The sequence below is a fragment of the Pipistrellus kuhlii genome, unplaced genomic scaffold (assembly GCF_014108245.1).
Source record: "Pipistrellus kuhlii isolate mPipKuh1 unplaced genomic scaffold, mPipKuh1.p scaffold_m20_p_1, whole genome shotgun sequence".
Classification (NCBI taxonomy): Eukaryota; Metazoa; Chordata; class Mammalia; order Chiroptera; family Vespertilionidae; genus Pipistrellus; species Pipistrellus kuhlii.
The window spans coordinates 6,902,946-6,922,806 of record NW_023425404.1 but is presented as its reverse complement, the minus strand read 5'-3'; the positions used below and the strand labels follow the sequence as shown (position 1 = coordinate 6,922,806).

At 40.4% G+C, this 19,861-nt stretch overlaps 1 protein-coding gene and 1 non-coding gene across 14 annotated transcripts in view; one reads left to right on the top strand and one right to left on the bottom strand.

Annotated features, from left to right (window-relative positions):
* CEP128 (centrosomal protein 128) overlaps positions 1-16,030 on the bottom strand; it is a 319,695-nt gene extending 303,665 nt beyond the window's left edge. For 7 of the 13 annotated variants that reach the window (XM_036429918.2, XM_045575747.1, XM_036429920.2 and 4 more), the window contains exons 1-2: positions 15,822-16,028; positions 14,258-14,413 (exon numbers count right to left, since the gene is read on the bottom strand). The gene's annotated coding sequence lies outside the window, so the exon portion shown is untranslated. Of the gene's footprint in view, positions 1-12,097; positions 12,170-14,257; positions 14,414-15,821 lie in introns of all 13 variants that reach the window. The other 6 variants (XM_045575777.1, XM_045575837.1, XM_045575960.1 and 3 more) reach the window with 4 other exon arrangements.
* Positions 16,031-17,564: 1,534 nt separating this feature from the next.
* On the top strand, positions 17,565-17,668 carry LOC118709980. The gene has a single exon (XR_004985226.1). It is a non-coding gene; the product is annotated as a U6 spliceosomal RNA (small nuclear RNA).
* Positions 17,669-19,861: the final 2,193 nt, after the last annotated feature.

Genomic DNA, 19,861 nt, shown 5'->3' with positions numbered 1-19,861 from the left:
CTATAGATTAAGTATTTTAATCAGATAGAATCACACTTTGCAGCATAAATTTCACTAATACACACCCACAGTCTTCAGCTATTAATTTCAATTACTTTGAGTAATAAACCAAAATGCAATGCACACTGATGGAACACCAGTAGGAAAATCAAGATTTAGGTGAGATAGAGATAAGAATTTGGTATGGCTGTCTTCTAAATAGCATATAAGTGTCATAAATGTTGAATAAGGGAAATTAAATAATCTGAACATAATATAAAATAGAATTTGATTATTTTCATAGTTAATAAAATTTAGCACTTCCTTCAACTATTACTTACAATTCAAAAGGTCAAACATGACTCTCATAGCTAACTGAAAGAATGCCTCACCTTAAATGTCACAACACAGAAGACAGCTATAGTAGCAAAGGTCCAACTTTTTAAAAAAATATATATTTTATGGATTTTTTTACAGAGAGGAAGGGAGAGAGGGATAGAGAGTTAGGAATATTGATGAGAGAGAAACATCGATCAGCTGCCTCCTACATACTCACTACTGGGGATGTGCCTGCAGCCAAGGTACATGCCCTTGACCAGAATCGAACCTGTAACCCTTCAGTCTGCAGGCCAACGCTCTATCCACTGAGAAACCAGTTAGGGCAGCAGAGATCCAACTTTACCAAAAAGATGCCTGTCTATTACCAACCAACACTGCCACTCTGCAGACACAGAGTTGATGTAGGGAGAAAGAAACACATAAGAAAGAAGTGGCCACTGGAGTGGTCAAGAGACTCCTGCCATATAATCAGAACACAGAATAAAACGTCTGGATGATATTAAACACAATTACAATATGAAACCCAAAGAATAATTATTAAGACTGATAGAAAAACACCAATGTATGCTCAAGGAAAATCTTTATCATTCTTTTTAAAGATTCAAAAGGAAAAAGTTCAGTTGGATTAAAAATCTATTCTCATTATCACAAGAAGTTTCAGTATGACATCTGTTGGGGGGGAGGGGGAGAGTTGCTAAATTTGAAAAATGATTGAAGAACTCAAAGAACAATTTAAAAAAAAACTGAACCACCCAAATTCTGGTTAAAGGGGAGAAAGGTATTTCCTTCAACTAGAGAAAAAGCAGAAGATATTCTCTTACTACCACCTACTGGTGCAACAAAACTTCTCATTGATCAAGAAGCAATAGCATGCATCTGTCTGCTTTTCAGACATTGAGCTTTCTCCAAGACTAGAGAGGACTGGGACAGGTGACCTTGGGTGAAAGCCTCGAGAGTCTTAGAGAAAGCTCTGGGTCTAAAACCAGATGGTACAACTCTAAAATTACTTTATTTCACTGTTCCCAACACATCAGTATTTAAAGGCATAAATACTGTTGCTTCTGCCTTAACGAGCCTTATAAAGATGACATACTGCCACCAGAGTGAGCAATGAAGCTCCTCAATTCGCTCCCACTGAGGATCTGTCCACCAAAGACCAATGCAATGCCTATGTGCAAACCTGAATACTGTGAGCAGAGAGAGCAAAAGTGCATTTGGCCCTGTAATAAGGACTGGCAGAGGGTCTGTACAAACTCAAGTCCACCTCCTCTGTTATTTGACCTAAAAAGCCATCAGATTGTCTTCATTATAATGATGCACATTTGTATGTATGAGAGCTGTAATTTATAGATTCTCAAGTCCCTTTTCCTCAGAGCCAGTTTAAAACAATTAGAATTTGCAAGCTGTTCCATAAAAGATAAGCACCCAGCATCAAGGGTGACATTTCACAAAAGCTGACTAGTGCATGTTAAGTAGGTGATTACTTCTGTGGCCTCCAAGTGCCTCAGCCGTCCCTGTCCAACGCAACCGTCCTAAAAGAACACGTTCAAGGTAATGATGTTGATATTTAAGGGGATCGCAGGAGGTGGGGGTGTAGTTTAGGCTTAATCATTATCAAAGTACAAATTTTAGAAGGCTTTTCTCACTGTTTCGACAGCTGCAGGTCTTGAGAGCTTTGCCTCCTCCTTCAAGAGACAAAGTGAACAAGCCAGAAAAGGTTATCATGTACAAACAATTTTCAGTCATGTCTGGCTTCTTGATATCAACACTCCTCTGTAACTTAATCTCCTTTAACCCTTTTGGTAAGTTCATATAAGATCAAAGTCAACAGCCAATTCTCTGTGAAGTCAATAGATAATGTAAGACATAGGAGGGAAAATCAAAAGAGATACATGAGTCCTGGCTGGGTGACTCAGTTGGTTGGAGCATCATCTCTTGCAGGTTTCGGGTTCGATTCCTGGTCAGGACACATATCTAGCTAAGTTAAGGGTTTGATCCCCAATCATCAGGGATCCATTGGGAGGCAACTAATCAATGTTTCTCTCTGACATAGATGTTTCTCTCTTTCTCTCTCTCTCTCTCTCTCTCTCTCTCTCTCTCTCTCTGTCTCTCTCTCCCTCTCTCCCTCCCTCCCTCTCTCCCTCCCTCCCTCCCTCCCTCTCTCCTCTCTCCTCTCTCCTCTCTCCTCTCTCCTCTCTCCTCTCTCCCACCTTCCTGTCTCTCTAAAATCAATAAAAAATATTATTAAAAGGAAAGAGAGAGAAAAACTTGAACACATTTGTGCATTCATTTACTCAATTAAATCTGCATTAGAAATGAAAGATGAAAGTGAGTAAGTCATAGTCCTTGATGGGAGAGAAAGAGCCATAAAAGTGCTCTCTACAGGGAGCAAAGTACTACAACAAAATGCCAGAGCAGTGGGGTCAGGATCCTCCCACCCGTCTGGAAGGATGAGCATAAATTTGACAAATAGATAAGACAAGGATGGGGATCCAGTTAGAAAACTTATTTTCAGAAGTAGAGAAGATACAAATAAGCAGAGTGCCTGCATTCTTCCTTCAGGGAATGGATAAATCCATCTCCAGTACTGCTACTAGTAAATGCCCCTGGGGTAGGAAGGGGTGACTGGGTAAAATCATCCCAGTTTGAGACTTCTGACTTAGAGAATTAACATTTTTAAATATATATATATATATATATATATATATATATATATATATATATATATATATATATAATGATTTGATTTTATATTGTATGTTCCACTTATTCCTGTTGCTCCTCTCCATTTCCTCCCTCTCTCTCTCTTACACACACACACACACACACACACACACACACACACCCTCCCTCTATCCTATGGGTGGAGTGGATCAGGCTCAGTTCCCAGCTGCATTTTGCTCCCTTGCTGCAGCTCCTTAGAGTTCAAAGGCAGAGTCACATGGACCAGTGCTCACCAAGCAGGGAGCAGAGGCATTTCTGAAAAAGGACAAGCAGCATACAAAATGACTCCTTATTCAGGCATGGGGGAAAAAATTAGCTGCTGCTCAGATAATTATACATGTGCCACTTGTTAAAGATCAGTGCAGTTTTAAAAGAAAGTTACTTAAGACTTGGGATCCAAGATGGCTGCGCCCAGGTGAACACCTAGCCGCAGCCGCACACAACAATTTCAATAAAATACAACTAAAATATAAAACGGACATTGCCCAGAACTACAGGAAGGTTGACTGACTGGAAATTCTACAGCTTAGAAGCAAGGAGAAAACCAGAAGGAGGCGCGGAGGAGCTGGAAAAGCCCAAGGTACGGAGACGAGGCGCGCGGAGAGGACGGAGCCAGAGAGGAGGGAGGCCGAGTGCCTGGCGGGCGTTCCTGAGCGGAAAGGAGAGAAAAGCTCCGACTGTGCTGGGCCCCCAACTGCTCTGAACCCCGGTTCTGGGCCAGACCCCGGGGACTCAGGCTCAGCCATAGGGAGCCGGGCTGTAAGGCGGAACCCCGGGGAGAGGCGAAAGGAGGTCCCGGAGGCGCGCACATTGCGCGCAGAGAAGGGACGGTCGGCTGTGCCGCGGGATTGCCCTGACGGGAAGGAGACTGGGGCTCCAGACTGCTCTGAACGCCACCTCCCACTCCACTTCCAACTGAACTGAACCCCAATACCGGGCTCATTGTGGGAGAGCATAGACTGTTTGGCAGCAGGCGAAAATCGAGGGCACCTTTCTCTCAGAGGCGCTGGCAGCAGCGAGCACTGAAGGACCCGCATAGGGCGGGGCTGACAGAAGCCAAAGCTGCAGGCTCCACCCTGAAACCCCGTCCCATCTGTAACTGCGAAATGCGACAACAAAATAGATCACAAACGAAAGAAATGGAGGACAAAAAGCGTCTGGATATAGAGTTCAAATCTACGCTTATAAGTTTTTTCAAGAATTTCTTAGAAAAGATGGATAAGGGCTACGAGGATATGAAAAGAGATCAACTAGAATTAATAAGGAGTCAACAAGAAATGATAAGGGATCAACAAGAAATAAAGAATACATTGTCTGAAATAAAAAATATTTTACTGAGTCCTAAAAACAGAAGGGAAGATCGCAAGAATCAAGTCAAAGATTTGGAACATAAAGAGCCAGAAGACACTCCTCCACAGAAGCTAGAAGGCAAGAGAATCCAGAAAATTGAAGATAATGTAAGAAACCTCTGGGACAACTTCAAGCGAACCAACATCAGAATTATGGGGGTCCCAGAAGATGAGAGAGAGCAAGATATGGAAAACATACTGAAAGAAATAGTGACAGAAAACTTCCCCTACCTGGTGAAAGAATTAGACTTACAAGTCCAGGAAGCGCACAGAACTCCAAACAAAAGGAATCCAAAGAGGACCACACCGAGACACATCATTATTAAAATTCCAAGAGCAAAAGACAAAGAGAGAATATTAAAAGAAGCAAGAGCAAAGAAGGTAGTAACCTACAAAGGAGCACCTATACGATTGTCAGCTGATTTCTCAACAGAAACCATGCAGGCCAGAAGGGAATGGCAAGAAATATTCAAGGTGATGAATAGCAAGAACCTACAGCCAAAAATAATCTACCCAGCAAAGCTATCACTCAGAATCGAAGGCCAGATAAAGAGCTTCACTAATAAAAAAAAGCTAAAGGAGTTCATCACCACCAAACCAGAATTATATGAATTGCTGAAGGGGGTTCTTTCAGAAGAGAAAGTAAACAAAGATAAAAATTATGAACAACAAATACATAACTATCAACAAGTGAATCTAAAAACCAAGGAAATTAAAAAAATCTGATGAACAATATTAACTGTTGAATATAATAGAATCAGAGGTATGGAAGGGGAGTGAACTGACGATTCTTGGGGTAAAGGGGAGAGGGGGGCGTGGGAAGAGACTGAACATAAACTGTGCACCTATGGATGAGGACAATGGGGAGAGGGGAAAGGGCAGAGGGTGGGATGGGAACCTGGTGGAGGAGAGCAATGGTGGGTGGGGGGAAAGGAACATTTGTAATAATATGAACAATAAAAACTTATTAAAAAAAAAAAGAAAAAAAAGAAAAAAAAAGAAAATATTTTCAAACTAAAAAAAAAAAAAAAAAAAAAAGAAAGTTACTTAATAACCCCCTCCCTGTCTTACAAGCAGAATGACACAGATATTTTAGATTTATACACCCACACACACTTCTAAAATAAATGAAGCAGTTTACAAAATTAAGTAAAAAGTATTTAAAAAGTCAAGATTAAAAATAACAAAAACTCAAGAAAATAAAATTTATAGAAAAATGGATGCTAGCAAACTCAAGATGAATTTATTACTTGTAGTTACAGCCTGGAATTGGACTTTTGCATTTGCTAACCGATTGAAAGTGAAATATATACTACAATATTCCTAAAATAGAAGATATGAATAAAGCCCTCTGGGGGTACAGACAATCTCTACTAATTGTCCAAACTGCCCCAGGCTGGGCAAGAGGTCAGCCTGGACAAAGATGGAGCTAGAATTCTGAGTTTCTGACACCACTTTGCTTAAATCAGGAGGACTATAGACCAAACCCAGCTGACTAACATGTATTTGAAAATAACACTCTCTATGTTCTTCTAAAACATTAATTTTAAAACAACTAAATTTCATATAAAAATCCTAATTTTCAGCAACTCTTGAAAAACCCAGAGATCTGTCAACACTGGGGATGAATTTTCCCATGGCAACATGGACATAAACCATGACTGCCTTGGAGTTGGGCATGTACCTTCCTGTTGGCCCAAATTCCTACCAGGTGCTTCACCCAGTGTGTTAACTGATTGGCCCCACTTACTAGCAAAGTTTGCAACCCTATTTTGGATAAAGAACCAAGACAAAGGGAGTTTACCTTTTTTAAAGTAGTTGCCCTAGTTAAAAATGTCCAATTTGATTGAGAAGAATTAATCAGAGTTAAATGCTTGAGAATTAATGTAACAGCTTTGATATCAGCTATGCCTACTAACTCCAAAACTAGAACAAAATACCACTACAAACAAAAGGGTTTGATTTTAATCCATTTACTTAGAACGTTTTCCTACTATTGTATATGTCAAAAACTAAATTCAAATTAAAAGTGTAGTACCTTTCATGATTTGGCTCCAATTCTTCACCTATCCTTGTGTGCACTGCCCTAGTGACTAGAGGTTGAGTTACCTGCCCAGACCCTTCCTCTGGGCTCAGCCATGTGACCTGCTTTGGCCAATGGGATTCTAGCTAACATGACACAAGTGGAGTCATGAAAAGGGATTACACACTGGAACTTGCTTCCCTGCACCTCTCCCATCTCCAAGAGGGCATGTCCAGGATAACCTGTTGGAAAATGTGGAAATACAGAGTTGCACCAGAGGCTTCTGACTTAGGTCAGCAGATCAGGTGACCAGCCAACTGAACCCTGATAAATATGTGAGCCCAGTCATAAAAAGCAGACAGCTTAGCTGACTGACTGTACAAGCGATAAACAGTTATTGTTGTACTAAAAGCCCAGTGCATGAATTTGTGCACAGGTGGGGTCCCTAGGCCTGGCTGGGATTAGGGCCAGGCTGATGACCAGGGGGGAGGAGAAGAGGAGAGACCATGGGCCAATCAGGGCCTGCCAGATGAAGGACGGATGGGGCATGGGAGATTGGCCACCGGCCCAAGGAGTGAGCCAGCCCTCAGACCCCCTGGGAAAGGGGCCACATCCACCACCACCCACCTCTGGTTCCCCATTTCAGCCTTGGGCCAAAAGTCCCAGCAGGGTCTGGAGAGGAGGTGATAGTCACCAAGCCAGGCGCAGAAGCAATGGATGCTGAAGCTGCCTGCCAGAGCACACTGACCACACAGGGTGCAGCTCCTGCATTGAGAGTCGCCCCCTGGTCGTCAGTGTGTGTCATAGTGACTGGTTGACTGGTCATTCCAGTTGTTTAGTCATCAGTCGCTTAGGCTTTTATATATCTAGCCTTGTATGTTTTATTTGTTATGCAGCAAAAGCTAAGTGGTATATATATTGTGAACACTGAGAAAGAAGATACCTACCAAGGTCTCCTGGTGGTTAACTGGGCTCAAATTTTAAAAACAGAGACTAGCTACCATTTCTACACAAACTGCACTTCACACAGAAACCTGTACTGAACTGCCTGCCTACACTGTGTTTCTATCTGCTGAGCCTTATAAAGGAGCTCCTGGAATCCTATTTCAATCAATGGGACTGAGGCTTCCCCCATCCAAACAGAGCTGCTAGCTATATACCTATCAACATCTTCACTGACCAATCAGAGCAGCTCATTTCTGACCAATCAGTAAAGTACCTTTTGGACAAATCCAACTGCAAGGATTTGGAGTCCATGTTTGCAATAAGGACAGACCAATCAAGGATGCAGGTAAGGACATCTAACTATATAAATCAGCTCCCCTCTGGCTCTGAGAGTGCACCTTCCCTTTCCACCAAAGACTGATCCCTGGAGGAGATAAAACACCAAAGACATCCACAAAGATGTCTCGCTCAAGCAGAGTCGAACAGAACAACATGAGCCAGAGAAGACAGGCACCAAACACAGAATGGAGCACAGCAGACCAGCGTAGAGCTGAACAGACCAGCAAGCAACAAAGATCTCTAAAAGAGAGGGGCCTGGCCCCAAGTCTACCTCATAGGCTTGCTGTTTTCATGGCTATGCGATATCACAATTGAGCTGTTTTGCACTGAATAAAGTTTCCTTCTTCACCACACCCCAAATTAGGGATTCCTGTTGTTGTTGAATTGGCACCAACGATCATCTGTTGACACTATGTAGTTTACTAACAAATCATTTTATTGGTTCAGAAAATAGTTAATTTCCTGACGTTTCCTCTCAAGACTACTCTCCTTGAGAAAATAAGTTGTTTTCAGACCTTCTTCTAGTGGTGGGGTGGGAGTGGGGAGTATAAATTCAAATTAGGATAAACAAAATAAGCATAAGCAATTGATATGACAAGTGACAGGCTAGCAATTACTGAGAGAGAGAAAAAAAAACTAAGCAATCATAAATAGCAGTTGGCGCTATTTAATCTACTCCCCAAAACATTAAGATTTTCATAAGAAACAAGCTGTTTCTTAAATATATTATAAAGCATAATACTTGGTTTTTTCCTCCTTTTTTTAAAGTGGAAACAGAAACTCCTCTTGACTTCCCTAGTGAACAAATACCACTAAAAATTTTAAGGGAAATATTTCTTACTGCTATTTATACCTTAAATTTGTATGTTGCTTTATAGCTTACAAAGCATTTTCTCTAGCACTTTCTCTTTTGATTTCCATTCAATCCTACAAAGTGGTTATAATTACAATTCTTTACTTTTATTGCTAAGAAAAACAAAGCTTTGAATAAAATATTTAGCCACCGTTGCTATACTAAAAAGTTACAGTAAACCCTGGCTGGTTTTGCTCAGTGGATAGAGCATTGGTCTGAGGACTAAGGAGTTCTAGGTTCGATTCCAGTCAAGGGCATATGCCCCAGTTATGGGCTCCATCCCCAGTGGGGGGCATGCAGGAGGCAGCCAATCAATGATTCTCTCTCATCATTGATGTTTCTAACTATCTGTCCCTCTCCCTTCCTCTCTAAAATCAATAAAAATATTTTTTAAAGTTACAGTCACATAACTAGAACCCATATCTTATGTCTCTAAGCCAGTACTTTTCCACTACATTTCTAGGTGTGGAAGATCTGTGTAAATTCTAAATACATTGCCCAACACTAAAATATTTTCTTTGTCCATCCCTATCATATTTCTCATCACCTCTTCTCCCCCAAGAAATGCATTTAAGGCCAGAGTATGTCATCCATACGAGCTTATCTACTTAGAACTAGAGATTTCTATAATGAATACAAGATAATATGTAAATATGCTATAAATCCAACTTTCTACAACTATTTTAAGATGTCTTTTAAATGACCCTTTCTCTTGTTAAGAATGTTTACCTCTTTCAGGCAGAAAAGCATTTTTTTTTTCCAGAAACATAAAACCTTAAATTTTATTCTTAATGCTTTTTTTTTTTTTTTTTTTGGTTTCCACGTATTTTCTATTTCTCTTTTTCCTCCACTCTTTCTCAATTCCCATATTTCTTCCTTTCCCCACACTTACTTTATATTTATATTTAGATCTTTCCTTTTAATTCTTCTATAATGAAGGACTTGAAAACATTTTACTATAGTTACCCAATAGCTTATTCAAGAATTTTGTATTTCTTTTTTATTATTATTCAATTCATTACGGTGGCATTGGTTAATAAGGTTATATATAGGTTTCAAGGATACATTTCTATGATACATGATCTATATATTGCACTGTGTGCCCACCACCCAAAGTCAAACCATCTTCTGTGACCATATATTTGGTCCCCTTTATCCTTTACTAATCCTCCAGCCCTCTCCTCTGGAAACCACCATACAGTTGTCTGTGTCTATGAGTTTCAGTTTTATATCCCATATATGAGTGAAATCATACGATTCTTAAGGTTTTCTGGGTGAGTTTATTTTTCTTAACATAATATTCTCAATTTTATTTCTTATTCTTAATTTTCAAAGTGGTTAAACAGAATAATTGGCATATTCTTTCCAAAATATATAGATTTCTAAATTTTAAGAAAAAGAGTTAACAGGAGTTCTTAACGTTAACCTGTCCATGAACTGTTTCCTGGAATAGTATTAAATGTACACATAAAAAATTATAAAGATATAGGATTAGATAGAAATCCAATTATAATGAAATTGAATTATTGGGAGTAAATGGATGAGGATTGAAGAAGCTCAATTTCAAAAACTTTCAAAAAACTTAAGTTGAAATAATGCTGAATAACTAATGCTTCAATATCAGATTGGTGTATGACAATGACCCCACAAGGTCAGTACACTGTCATCATGATATGTACCTAAGAGGCTTAAAGGCACTAAGAAAGGTACTCAAGGCTGCACAGCTGAGTCTTGAATTTTTCTCCAAGGTCCAGATTTCTGACCATCTAACAGTACTCATTGCCACGTGCACTACTCATAAATTTAGGACTTTTTCTCAACTCATTTCTAGCCACCGAAGTGGTTTCTCTGACTTTTGAGTCTTTTCCTATACATTCCAACTCCCCTGGCTACCTGATTGAATGTAGGTTCTTGAATCAGGAATTCAAGGTCCTTGGCAAGCCACCTGTCTTAATAAAATAACCATAGAAAACTTATGGCCTACATTCAACTTTATAGCAACTATTCTTTTCCCACTGCCATCCCTCATTACTGTCATTAGTTCTCGGTGAAATACTTTCTGTTCTCTAGTATTTCCACCTGTTTAAACTAGACTCATTTGTCCAGGAATGTCAAATAACACAATCTCAATGAAGCTGTCTACCTCTAGCTAGAAGTGATCTTTCCTTCTTCTGCATTTGTATAGCTATATAATTATAACAAGACATTTGTGAAATGTCAAAATATCTGCATGAAATACAGATATTTGTGCAAGAGAATTTTTTTTTAATTTTTCTTTATGCTCACCTAAGGATATGTTTTATTGGTCTGAGAGAGAGAGAGAGGGGGGGAGAGAGAGAGAGAGAGAGAGAGAGAGAGAGAGAGAGAGAGAGAGAGAGAGACCAATGTGAGAGAGAAACAGAGAACAAACTAGTGGTTCTCTGGGAGACTGGGTGAAAAATGTGAAGGGATTGAAAAGTACAGATTGCTAGTTACAAAAAACAGTTACAGGAATAGAATATAAAGTACAGCAGAAACAGGTTTGGCTCAATGGATAGAGCGTCAGCCTGCGGACTGAAGGGTCCCAGGTTCGATTCCAGTCAAGGGCATGTACCTTGGTTGTGGGCACATCCCTAGTAGGGGATGTGCAAGAGGAAGCTGATCGATGATTCTCTCTCATCGATGTTTCTAACTCTCTATCCCTCTCCCTTCCTCTCTGTAAAAAATCAATAAAATTTTTTAAAAAAAGAATATAAAGTACAAAGGAAATATAGTCAAAATATTATAATAACTATGTATGGTGATAGGTGGGTACTGGAAATATCAGGGGAAACTTTGTAAAGTATATGATTATCTAGTCACTATGCTGTACACCTCATACAAAATAATACTGAATGTAAACTGCACTTAAAAATAAACAAAAGTTTTAAAAACTGCTTATCTCTTCTTTCTTTAAAATAATAATAATCGTTCACTTCTTCCACAATGTCTCTCTTCTTCACTTATCTGTTCAACCATGAACCCATTTGCTCCTGAACAGTCATTCATTCAGTCCTGAGCACCTGTGTCATGGCAAACCCTGTGTACAGTGTAGATTCTAGATGTTCATCAGCTAAATGGATTCATATAAATACAATTACTTCCATCTCCCAAACACCCCACACACCAGCATTATACTGATGGATGTTAACGGTTACATGAATTTCAGGTAGGAGTGAATATCTGATAAGGACCCAGCAGCCTGTTAGGAGCATTTACAATTATTGATAAAAAGATACCAGAAGCAAGGTAAGGAGGAGTGGGGGAGGAAGAACAAACAGAAAAATATTCACATTATATTGAAACCAAAGGATTCATCAGCTCTCTAAAACAAATTATTTTAAAAGAACAGACCGACCAGTACCAAAAGATGCAAAGGATATATAAATATGCAATTCACAGAATACAAATGGCTATAACAAGTATAGAATGTACTTTATATTCCTAATAAAAAAATTGCAAATTAAAATAATAATATCATATGCTTGTTTATCTGTTTTGTACAAATTAAAAAAAAATAGCTCTCACCTCCAGGATTGATAAGGGCACACCTTGTTGTAAGAATATTAACTGAAATAGATAGCTTTTCTGGAGAACAATCTGGCAAGACAAGTAAAAAATAAGTAATATGCATAAGTTTTGACCCAGATAATCTACTTTTATGTACAGGGTAGGACAAAAGTAGGTTCATGGTTGTGAGTAGGCATAACTGAGTTTATTCTCATATTATAATTTATTAATTATTGTATTATTTTCCATATAAGCAACTATATACTTACTTTTGCCCCACCCTGCATATTATCCCAGGAAAACAAAAGGAGATGTTTAAGATGTATGTATACATTTCATGTGTATATATATAGAGAGAGAGAGTTTAAATGTAGAATTAAAATAGTAAGAAGAAAATAAGAATTACAAATCTACTGATAAGGGATGCATTAAATATAGTCATTTGGAATATTATTTAGCAGTCAAAAGAGACATTGTAGAATTTTATGCACTGACATGTAATACCACATTATTGCAACAAATAAATACACACTACAGAATAACATAAATATATTGAAACATTTCATATTAGAATCAGCCCAGTGATATTACATGGATACCACTGAATTACACGCTAGATTATTTTTTTTTATTCCCAAATATGTCAAAATTACATTTGAGAATTTGTGATTATATGACCTGCTCAGGCTCCTCCAGCTCTAAAATTCTTTAATTCTAAGAACTTTGTGCAGAGTAGATCTTGGGACAGTGTTTTCACAAGGCCCCAATGGATCTCTTATATAGGTTTAAGAGTCCCTTATCAAAATGCAACAAGAAAATGCTAAAAACTGTTCAGAGTTTTAACTCTACATTGCAAAACTTGAGTTTTTAATACTATGTCCGTCATTATCAATGACAAATAATGTTGAATATGTTCATTTTACAGTAATCACAAATTATAACTCTTTTACCTCAATAAGAATGTAAGAACCATTATATATTGAAAAAACTAAGATAATAGAATCCTTTGAACATTTAAAGAGATAAATAGCCCATCACCCTTCCTCTCTGAAATCTATAATAAAAACATATTTTCTAAATAAATAAATAAAAGATAAATAGCAATAAACTTTGCTTATATGGGACTCTTAATCTAAAAATGCTGACTGTCAATCAGATCCCACTGAAGGCCATCTTAGACAGCAATGGCATCTCTTCATATTGGGCAGAACTGAAATTTGCAGAAAGAACACCTGGGAAAGAAAACCACTCTTGGGGCTCCTGAATCCCAAGCAAATCGCATGTACTATCTTAGCTTCAACTGTCTCATTCGTGAAACAAAGAATCTTATAGAATTAAAGCATAATATGCCAATGGACTGAATGGCCAAACAACCATCCGGACAACCATCCGGGACCATGCTATGACACCCACTGGCGCCAGGCCAGCCATGGCAAGTACCGTGTGATTGGTCGGGACCTGGCCATCATCCCATGATCACCCCGCAGAGGGAGGCCAGGCCACCGACAGGCAGGCTGTGGCAGGTGGGTAGGGCATCTCTCTGCTAGGGAAGCCGGTCCCGGGTGCCAGCAACCAGGGGAAGAAAGGCCTACTCTTGCACAAATTTCATGTATAGGGCCTCTAGTAGTATAATAATGTCAAGCCAGCATGGCTCAGCAGTTGAGCCTTGACCTCTGAACCAGGAAATTACAGTTCAATTCTGATCAGGGTACATGCCCGGATTGTGGGCTCAATCCCAGTAGTGGGTGTGCAGGAGGCAGCCAATTCAATGATTCTCACTGATGTTTCTAACTCTCTCTCCCTCTCCCTTCCTCTCTGAAATTAATAAAAATATATTTTTAAAAAGAATAGTGTAAAAAATATTATATATTTTTATACAATATATATATATATATATATATATATATATTACATTTAAAAAAATTCTATTACTGTGCCTGAGACAAAATATGTTCTCAAATACTTGTCTAATAGAAACAATTGCATCATTGTTCTTTTTGTTAAGGTATCCAGTCTGTTCACTTGAAGTTTTATAACACGCATAACCATTCTATTAATTTTTACACTACATGCTAGAAAGGGATTTCTTGCCTCTCAAAAGCTTATTTGTTGACATACTCTTTTCCACTATAAATATGCAAAAACGTGTTTAGAAACACAGGCAGAAAGCATACTTACAAAGTACACCCCCAAATCTCCGTGTTGCTTTCCACTGAGCTCAGTGCTCTTCTTAGGCACATATGTCTACCTCCTATCATTTCTTCATGAGGTTCAGGGCAAAAGGCCTAGTCAAGTAGATAATCTTCAGTTACCCCTATATTTTCCCCAAACCACCTACAGATAAATGAAACAAGGGTTAAAACACACCTACAACCTTAAATTTTTTAAAGAAATAAAAGATGAAAATAAGCTCACCCTCACTATATACAATTTATGGCATATCAGGGAACAGAGAAAATGCTCCTTGGGTCATGCAAAAGCCCCACTGAACTCAAAGGAACTCTTCACATCCAAGAGCCCAACCAACATACTCCTCACTTGTTACTTCCACCCATGCCTGGTTATCCCCAGGGCTGGCCAGATCTTGCAATCGTATAGCCCAAGTCTACCTAAAAGTACTCTCTCTCTCTCAGCATGTCTATCAGAGGGCAAACTAAGTCAAGTAATTGATTTAACATGATATTTCTGAATTTAATGACCCAGTTGAATTTCTAAGCCAGTTAATGAACTATATACGCCAGTACGCCTAAAGGATTTATTTTGTAAGCTGCCCAGTACCACCCACATTTCGTACTGCAATTAAATAAGAAAACATAAAATGTCTTTGGTTATAAGAAAGTCTGTGGACAGAAATATTTTTAATTCTTTGTGACTGCTTTTAAAGCAGTCTGTAAGAATGCACAGAAAGTATCCAGAAACTAGTAGTTGTCACATAAGACCTAGAAACATTAAATACATATACCTCAATAAGTTTCCATATTGACTACATGTTGAAATTTTGTATATATTGTGCTACATAAAATTATTAAAATTAATATCACCAGTTTCCTTTTTACCAGTACAATGTGGATACTGGAAAATTTAAACCTGTGCGTGTGGCTCACATACTATTTCTATTGGACGGCACTGTTCTGCATCATTAGTAAATATAAACAACAAATACCGAGCACTTCCAATGTGCCAGGCCTTGTGCCAGATACAGTGCTTCATTCTTGGAACAACGTGACGGTGCGGTCCTAGGAGGAGGAGCCTGCGGAAGCCACTGAGCCCCATCAAACCCATCCAAGTTGCTGCGGGAATTCAATGTCAGATGTTCCTAGGAAACAGCTCCTATCAGAGGCAGCTAACGCTGGGGCAACGCCCATGGTGGCCTAGGGGAGACCCACACAGCGATACAGCCTCTGTGACTAGAGAACAGATACAGAACGGCTATATCCCAGGCCAGGCACGTCGTCTCCAAAATGAAGCCAATCACCTTGACAGCTCAGGACGTGTAAGTTCAAATTTCCCGAATAGCTCGGCACAGACCACGCTGTGGATATCCATGCGGAGGGGGTCGCAGGCTAGGCACCCCGTCTCTCCCCACCCTGGCGCTCACGCTACCAAGCCGCGGCCGCACCCACAGCTCGTCTCCGCGAGGCCAGCGTCCCCACCCCTGGGACCAGGAGAAGTGGGACTTAAGAAGCCCACCCCACAGGGAAGTGGCAAAGAAAGGGCCAGGGGAGGTGGGGGGGGCAAGTACCTGAGATTGAGAGCCCAGGTCCTTAATGCCGGATCATCGCCGAGGACCCGCCCGGCTCCCACGGCCACCTGATCGAGAAGGTGCAACTGACCCTACGCGGCGGCGCAACCGACTGAGCTGTGCCCGGACTCGCAGCTATGGCAACTTGAACTAGCCGCCCAGCCGCGGCGAGAGTACAGGACCCTGCTGGCGCCGCTTGGCCCTCTGGGAGTTGTAGTCCGCATCCTCCTCAAAGTAAGGAGTTGCTAAGGGACTTGGCCCCAAGAGGAACTGCAAGTCCCAGGATGCCAAAGGACTGTCTTCGGGTGACTTTCCCGGAAAAAGCGGGATTCGTTGGCACCTGAGGCCTTAGGACTCGCCCTCTTTCCCCTTTTTTTTTGTTTTGTTTTGTTTTTTAAAGGGCCAGAAGTGTATATTGAAGACAAACACCAGGTAGGGAGAGAGTTGCCTTGGCCCAGACTGTAATTTAAACAGAAAAGTCTAAGATATTTATTTCATTTACTTAAAAAAAATAAAATAAAAGTAGTTGCATAGATCAACATACACTATCTTTTTGTTATTCCTTGGGGAATAGGCAGGTGTAATTTCCAGCAGAAAAATGTTAAAATCCCCTTCGTGTAATAATACTAGTGTATTGTGGTTCACAAATTCTTAGATCTGGAAAGGGACAGATTATCTAGTCACACCTTTTAAGCCTGAAAAAAGTAAGCTTTCATAGCTCATTGATGACAAATTAAAAGTAGAATTTGAGAATGTCACTTCAAAACTGCTGCTAGGGTGTCATCTCTCCACTTATTTTGGAACCTGAAAGAGACTTAAGTCCACTCAGAAAAGTCCGTTTCAATCGCAAAAAAAATAATTTTAAAAACCTCAACAAGGAACTGAGCTTTGGAAAAGCTAAGAAGAAGTGAAAATCCAAATTAGTCACAAAGATGGTCACTTCCTCTGTGAAGCTTTCCTGGCTACCTCAAGAAGAGTAAGATCACTTAAGTGACATGGGTTCTCTATTCTAATCACTGTGTGCTGTAATTATCCATTTCCCTGTTAGTCCCATTCTAAGCCTTTCAAACACAGTGACCTAACCTTTTAAAATTTCCATCCTCCCCCACCTCTCTCTCTCTCTCTCTCTATCTCTCTCTCTCTCTCTCTCTCTCTCTCTCTCTCTCTCTCTCTCTCACACACACACACACACACACACACACACACACACAATAATAGTTATGACCTATTATATCATACTAGAGGCCCAGTGCACAAAATTCTTGCATGGGAAGGGGGGTCTCTGCCAGCCAAATCACCCTTCACTGCCTCTGCATACCCGCCTGATTGCCCCCAACTGCACCCCATCCCCCGCCTGGTTACCCCTAACTCCCCCTCACTAGCCTGGTCGCCTCTTACTGCCCCCCCGCCCCCCCGCTGGCCTGCTGGCCCCCAACTGCTCCCCTCTGCCTGCCTGGCAGCCTACTTGTTTAGTCGTTTGGTTGTCCCTCACTAACCCCTCTGCCAGCCTGGTCATAGGCAGCCTCTTGTGAGGGAGTGATGGTAAATTTGCATATTACCTCTATATTTTATAGGGTTTGATATATCAGTAGCATTAAAATATTTTTCCTGGTTGGCCAATACTGAAAGGTATATGTTATCTTATAACCAGTTTGAACATAAAATTATTATTCTAAGGACATACCTATGTATTGGCATCCATCTTCAAGTTTCTTGTTCACAGCTGTATTCCAGAATATACTCATGCTCACTTCAGCAGCACATATACTAAAATTGGAATGATACAAAGATTAGCATGGCCCCTGCTCAAAGATGACAGACAAATGAGTGAAGCATCCCATATTTTAAAGAAAAAAGAAAAAGAAGAGAATACACTCCACCAGACACAAATGTTAATATAATTAGGAACAGTCATTAAATTGCCCCATGAGCATGCAGAAGAATTAGAGAAACTTTGTTTACATTTTAATTTTTTAAACAATTGCACTCATTCATTTAATTCAGCAAATGTAAGCTGAATCTTTCTAGGATCTAGACATTATATTAGGCACTTGAAATGTAATGAAAATGAGGAGAATAACAACCTAGCTTCTGCCTTCATGTTGCCAAGGATCAAGAAAGTATGAAGAAGAGCAGTGCCCAAGATAAAAGAAATTCCTGAGTGGGAATGTGATAAGAAACAGAAAAAAAAAAAAGAGTCCCAGAATGGAGAGTTGGAGATTTCAGGGTTGGGAGTGCGGTGCAGACCTGAAAGTGTTGGAGGAAAGCCCATGTCCATAGACTGCTCAGCTTCTACTCAAGCAAGTACTATTCATAGTCTGGACCTCACTGTCCACCCATTGGCATGAAGAGAAGACAGCCTGCATTTTGCACAGTGATTGTCCAGCACAAGTAGTAACCAACTATTCCATTCCACATTGTTCCATCTAGCCACTAGATGGCTGAGCCTCCTTGTAATATCACCAGACAGTTGTAAGTGATAAGAAGGAAGACAGAGCACCAAAGTGGGATGCTATGGGTAAAGTTAAAAAGAAATCTCCAACATCCTAATTAGAACTACCCAAAATACTCTCTGAACCAAAGCACAAAATGATCATAAGTGGTTGTTAACTCTTCCTGCATCAACTTTTCAAGCAAACTACAAATCTAGGAAAGTTAAAATAGAAGATAAGATGTTGCAAAGATGGTATTGCCAACTACCCAAGGAATCATCTTCAGCTATGCATGTGTGCCATTGATCCCATAATATTTTTTTCAGCGACACACTTATTAGTTATTGGTATGTGTCACTGTCAAGAGCATCACAAATGTAAAACACAGCAATTTGTTTGCATTTAACTCAATATGAACAACTATTAATGCACAAATCCAAAACCATAAAATAATTTTATTATAGCTAACTCAGATAGCCTGTGCCCCACTTTAATAGATATTTTAGAGCAGGGGGAATAAAAACACAAGAGTAATGCCACACTAAACACCACTTTCTGATATCTGAATCATGCTAATAATTCTTCTACAAGAAGGAAAATGTAATGTTCTTAAGTTATTCTCATTCATCTGTTATATTTAAAAGCATTTTTGGGTTTAATGGATCAGAGTGCAAACACTTTTCTCTTAAACAGATTGATCTTCTCATCCCACGTTTTTATTTGCCCCAGTTTCAAAGTTAGGCTGAGGAAATAAAAGTGCCTTTCTGATTACCATAGCAATTTTCTGAGCAGGTTATTAGAATACTAAAGGCCCAGTGCATGAATTCGTGCACAGAAGGGGTCCAGCTAGCCCAGCCCCAATCAGGGTGGATTGGGGCCAGGCCTGCCAGGAGGAGGAAACAGCAGGAGATTGGGTGGCCAGCCTGCCCCGATCATCTGATCAGGGCCAGGCCAGCTGAGGGGAGGCACCATGGGTGATTGGCTAGCAGGCCTTGTCCCCAATTGGGATGGAGGACCTATCAGGGGTCACTGGCCAGGGGAGGGGCTGTGGGAGGTTGGCCAGCAAATTCCACCCCCAATTGGTATGGGGGGTTATCAGGAACAGAGCTGGCTGGGGGGAGGGACCGTGGGCTGATCAGGGTAGTGGGGGCCCATCAGGGGCAGGGCCAGTCAGGGGGAGAGGCTGCAGGCAGTTGACTGGCCTGCTCTGTGCCTTATTGGGGCAGGAGGGGTGCAATCAGGGATGGGACCAACCAGGGGGAGGGGCTGTGGGGCAATTGGGGTCCTGGGGGCCTATCAGGGGCAAGGCCAGCCAGAGGGAGGGATTGCAGGAGGTTGGCTGGCTGGCATCACCCCCAGTGGGCATCATAGTGACCAGTCGTTCTGGTCATTACAGTGTTCCGGTCGCTCTGGCTTTTTACATATATAGATGGTTATCCTGAAGACTCGGTCCAATTTCCTGAAATGAAACAGGTAAGCATGGAAGATTTTACCTACATCATGACCATTAAGCCAATTTCATGTTGTCTAAATCTTTATTAAAATGTTACAGATTTTTGGCATACCACTTTTCAGCAAAAATGGAGTAGCATAGAAGCAGAGAACAGA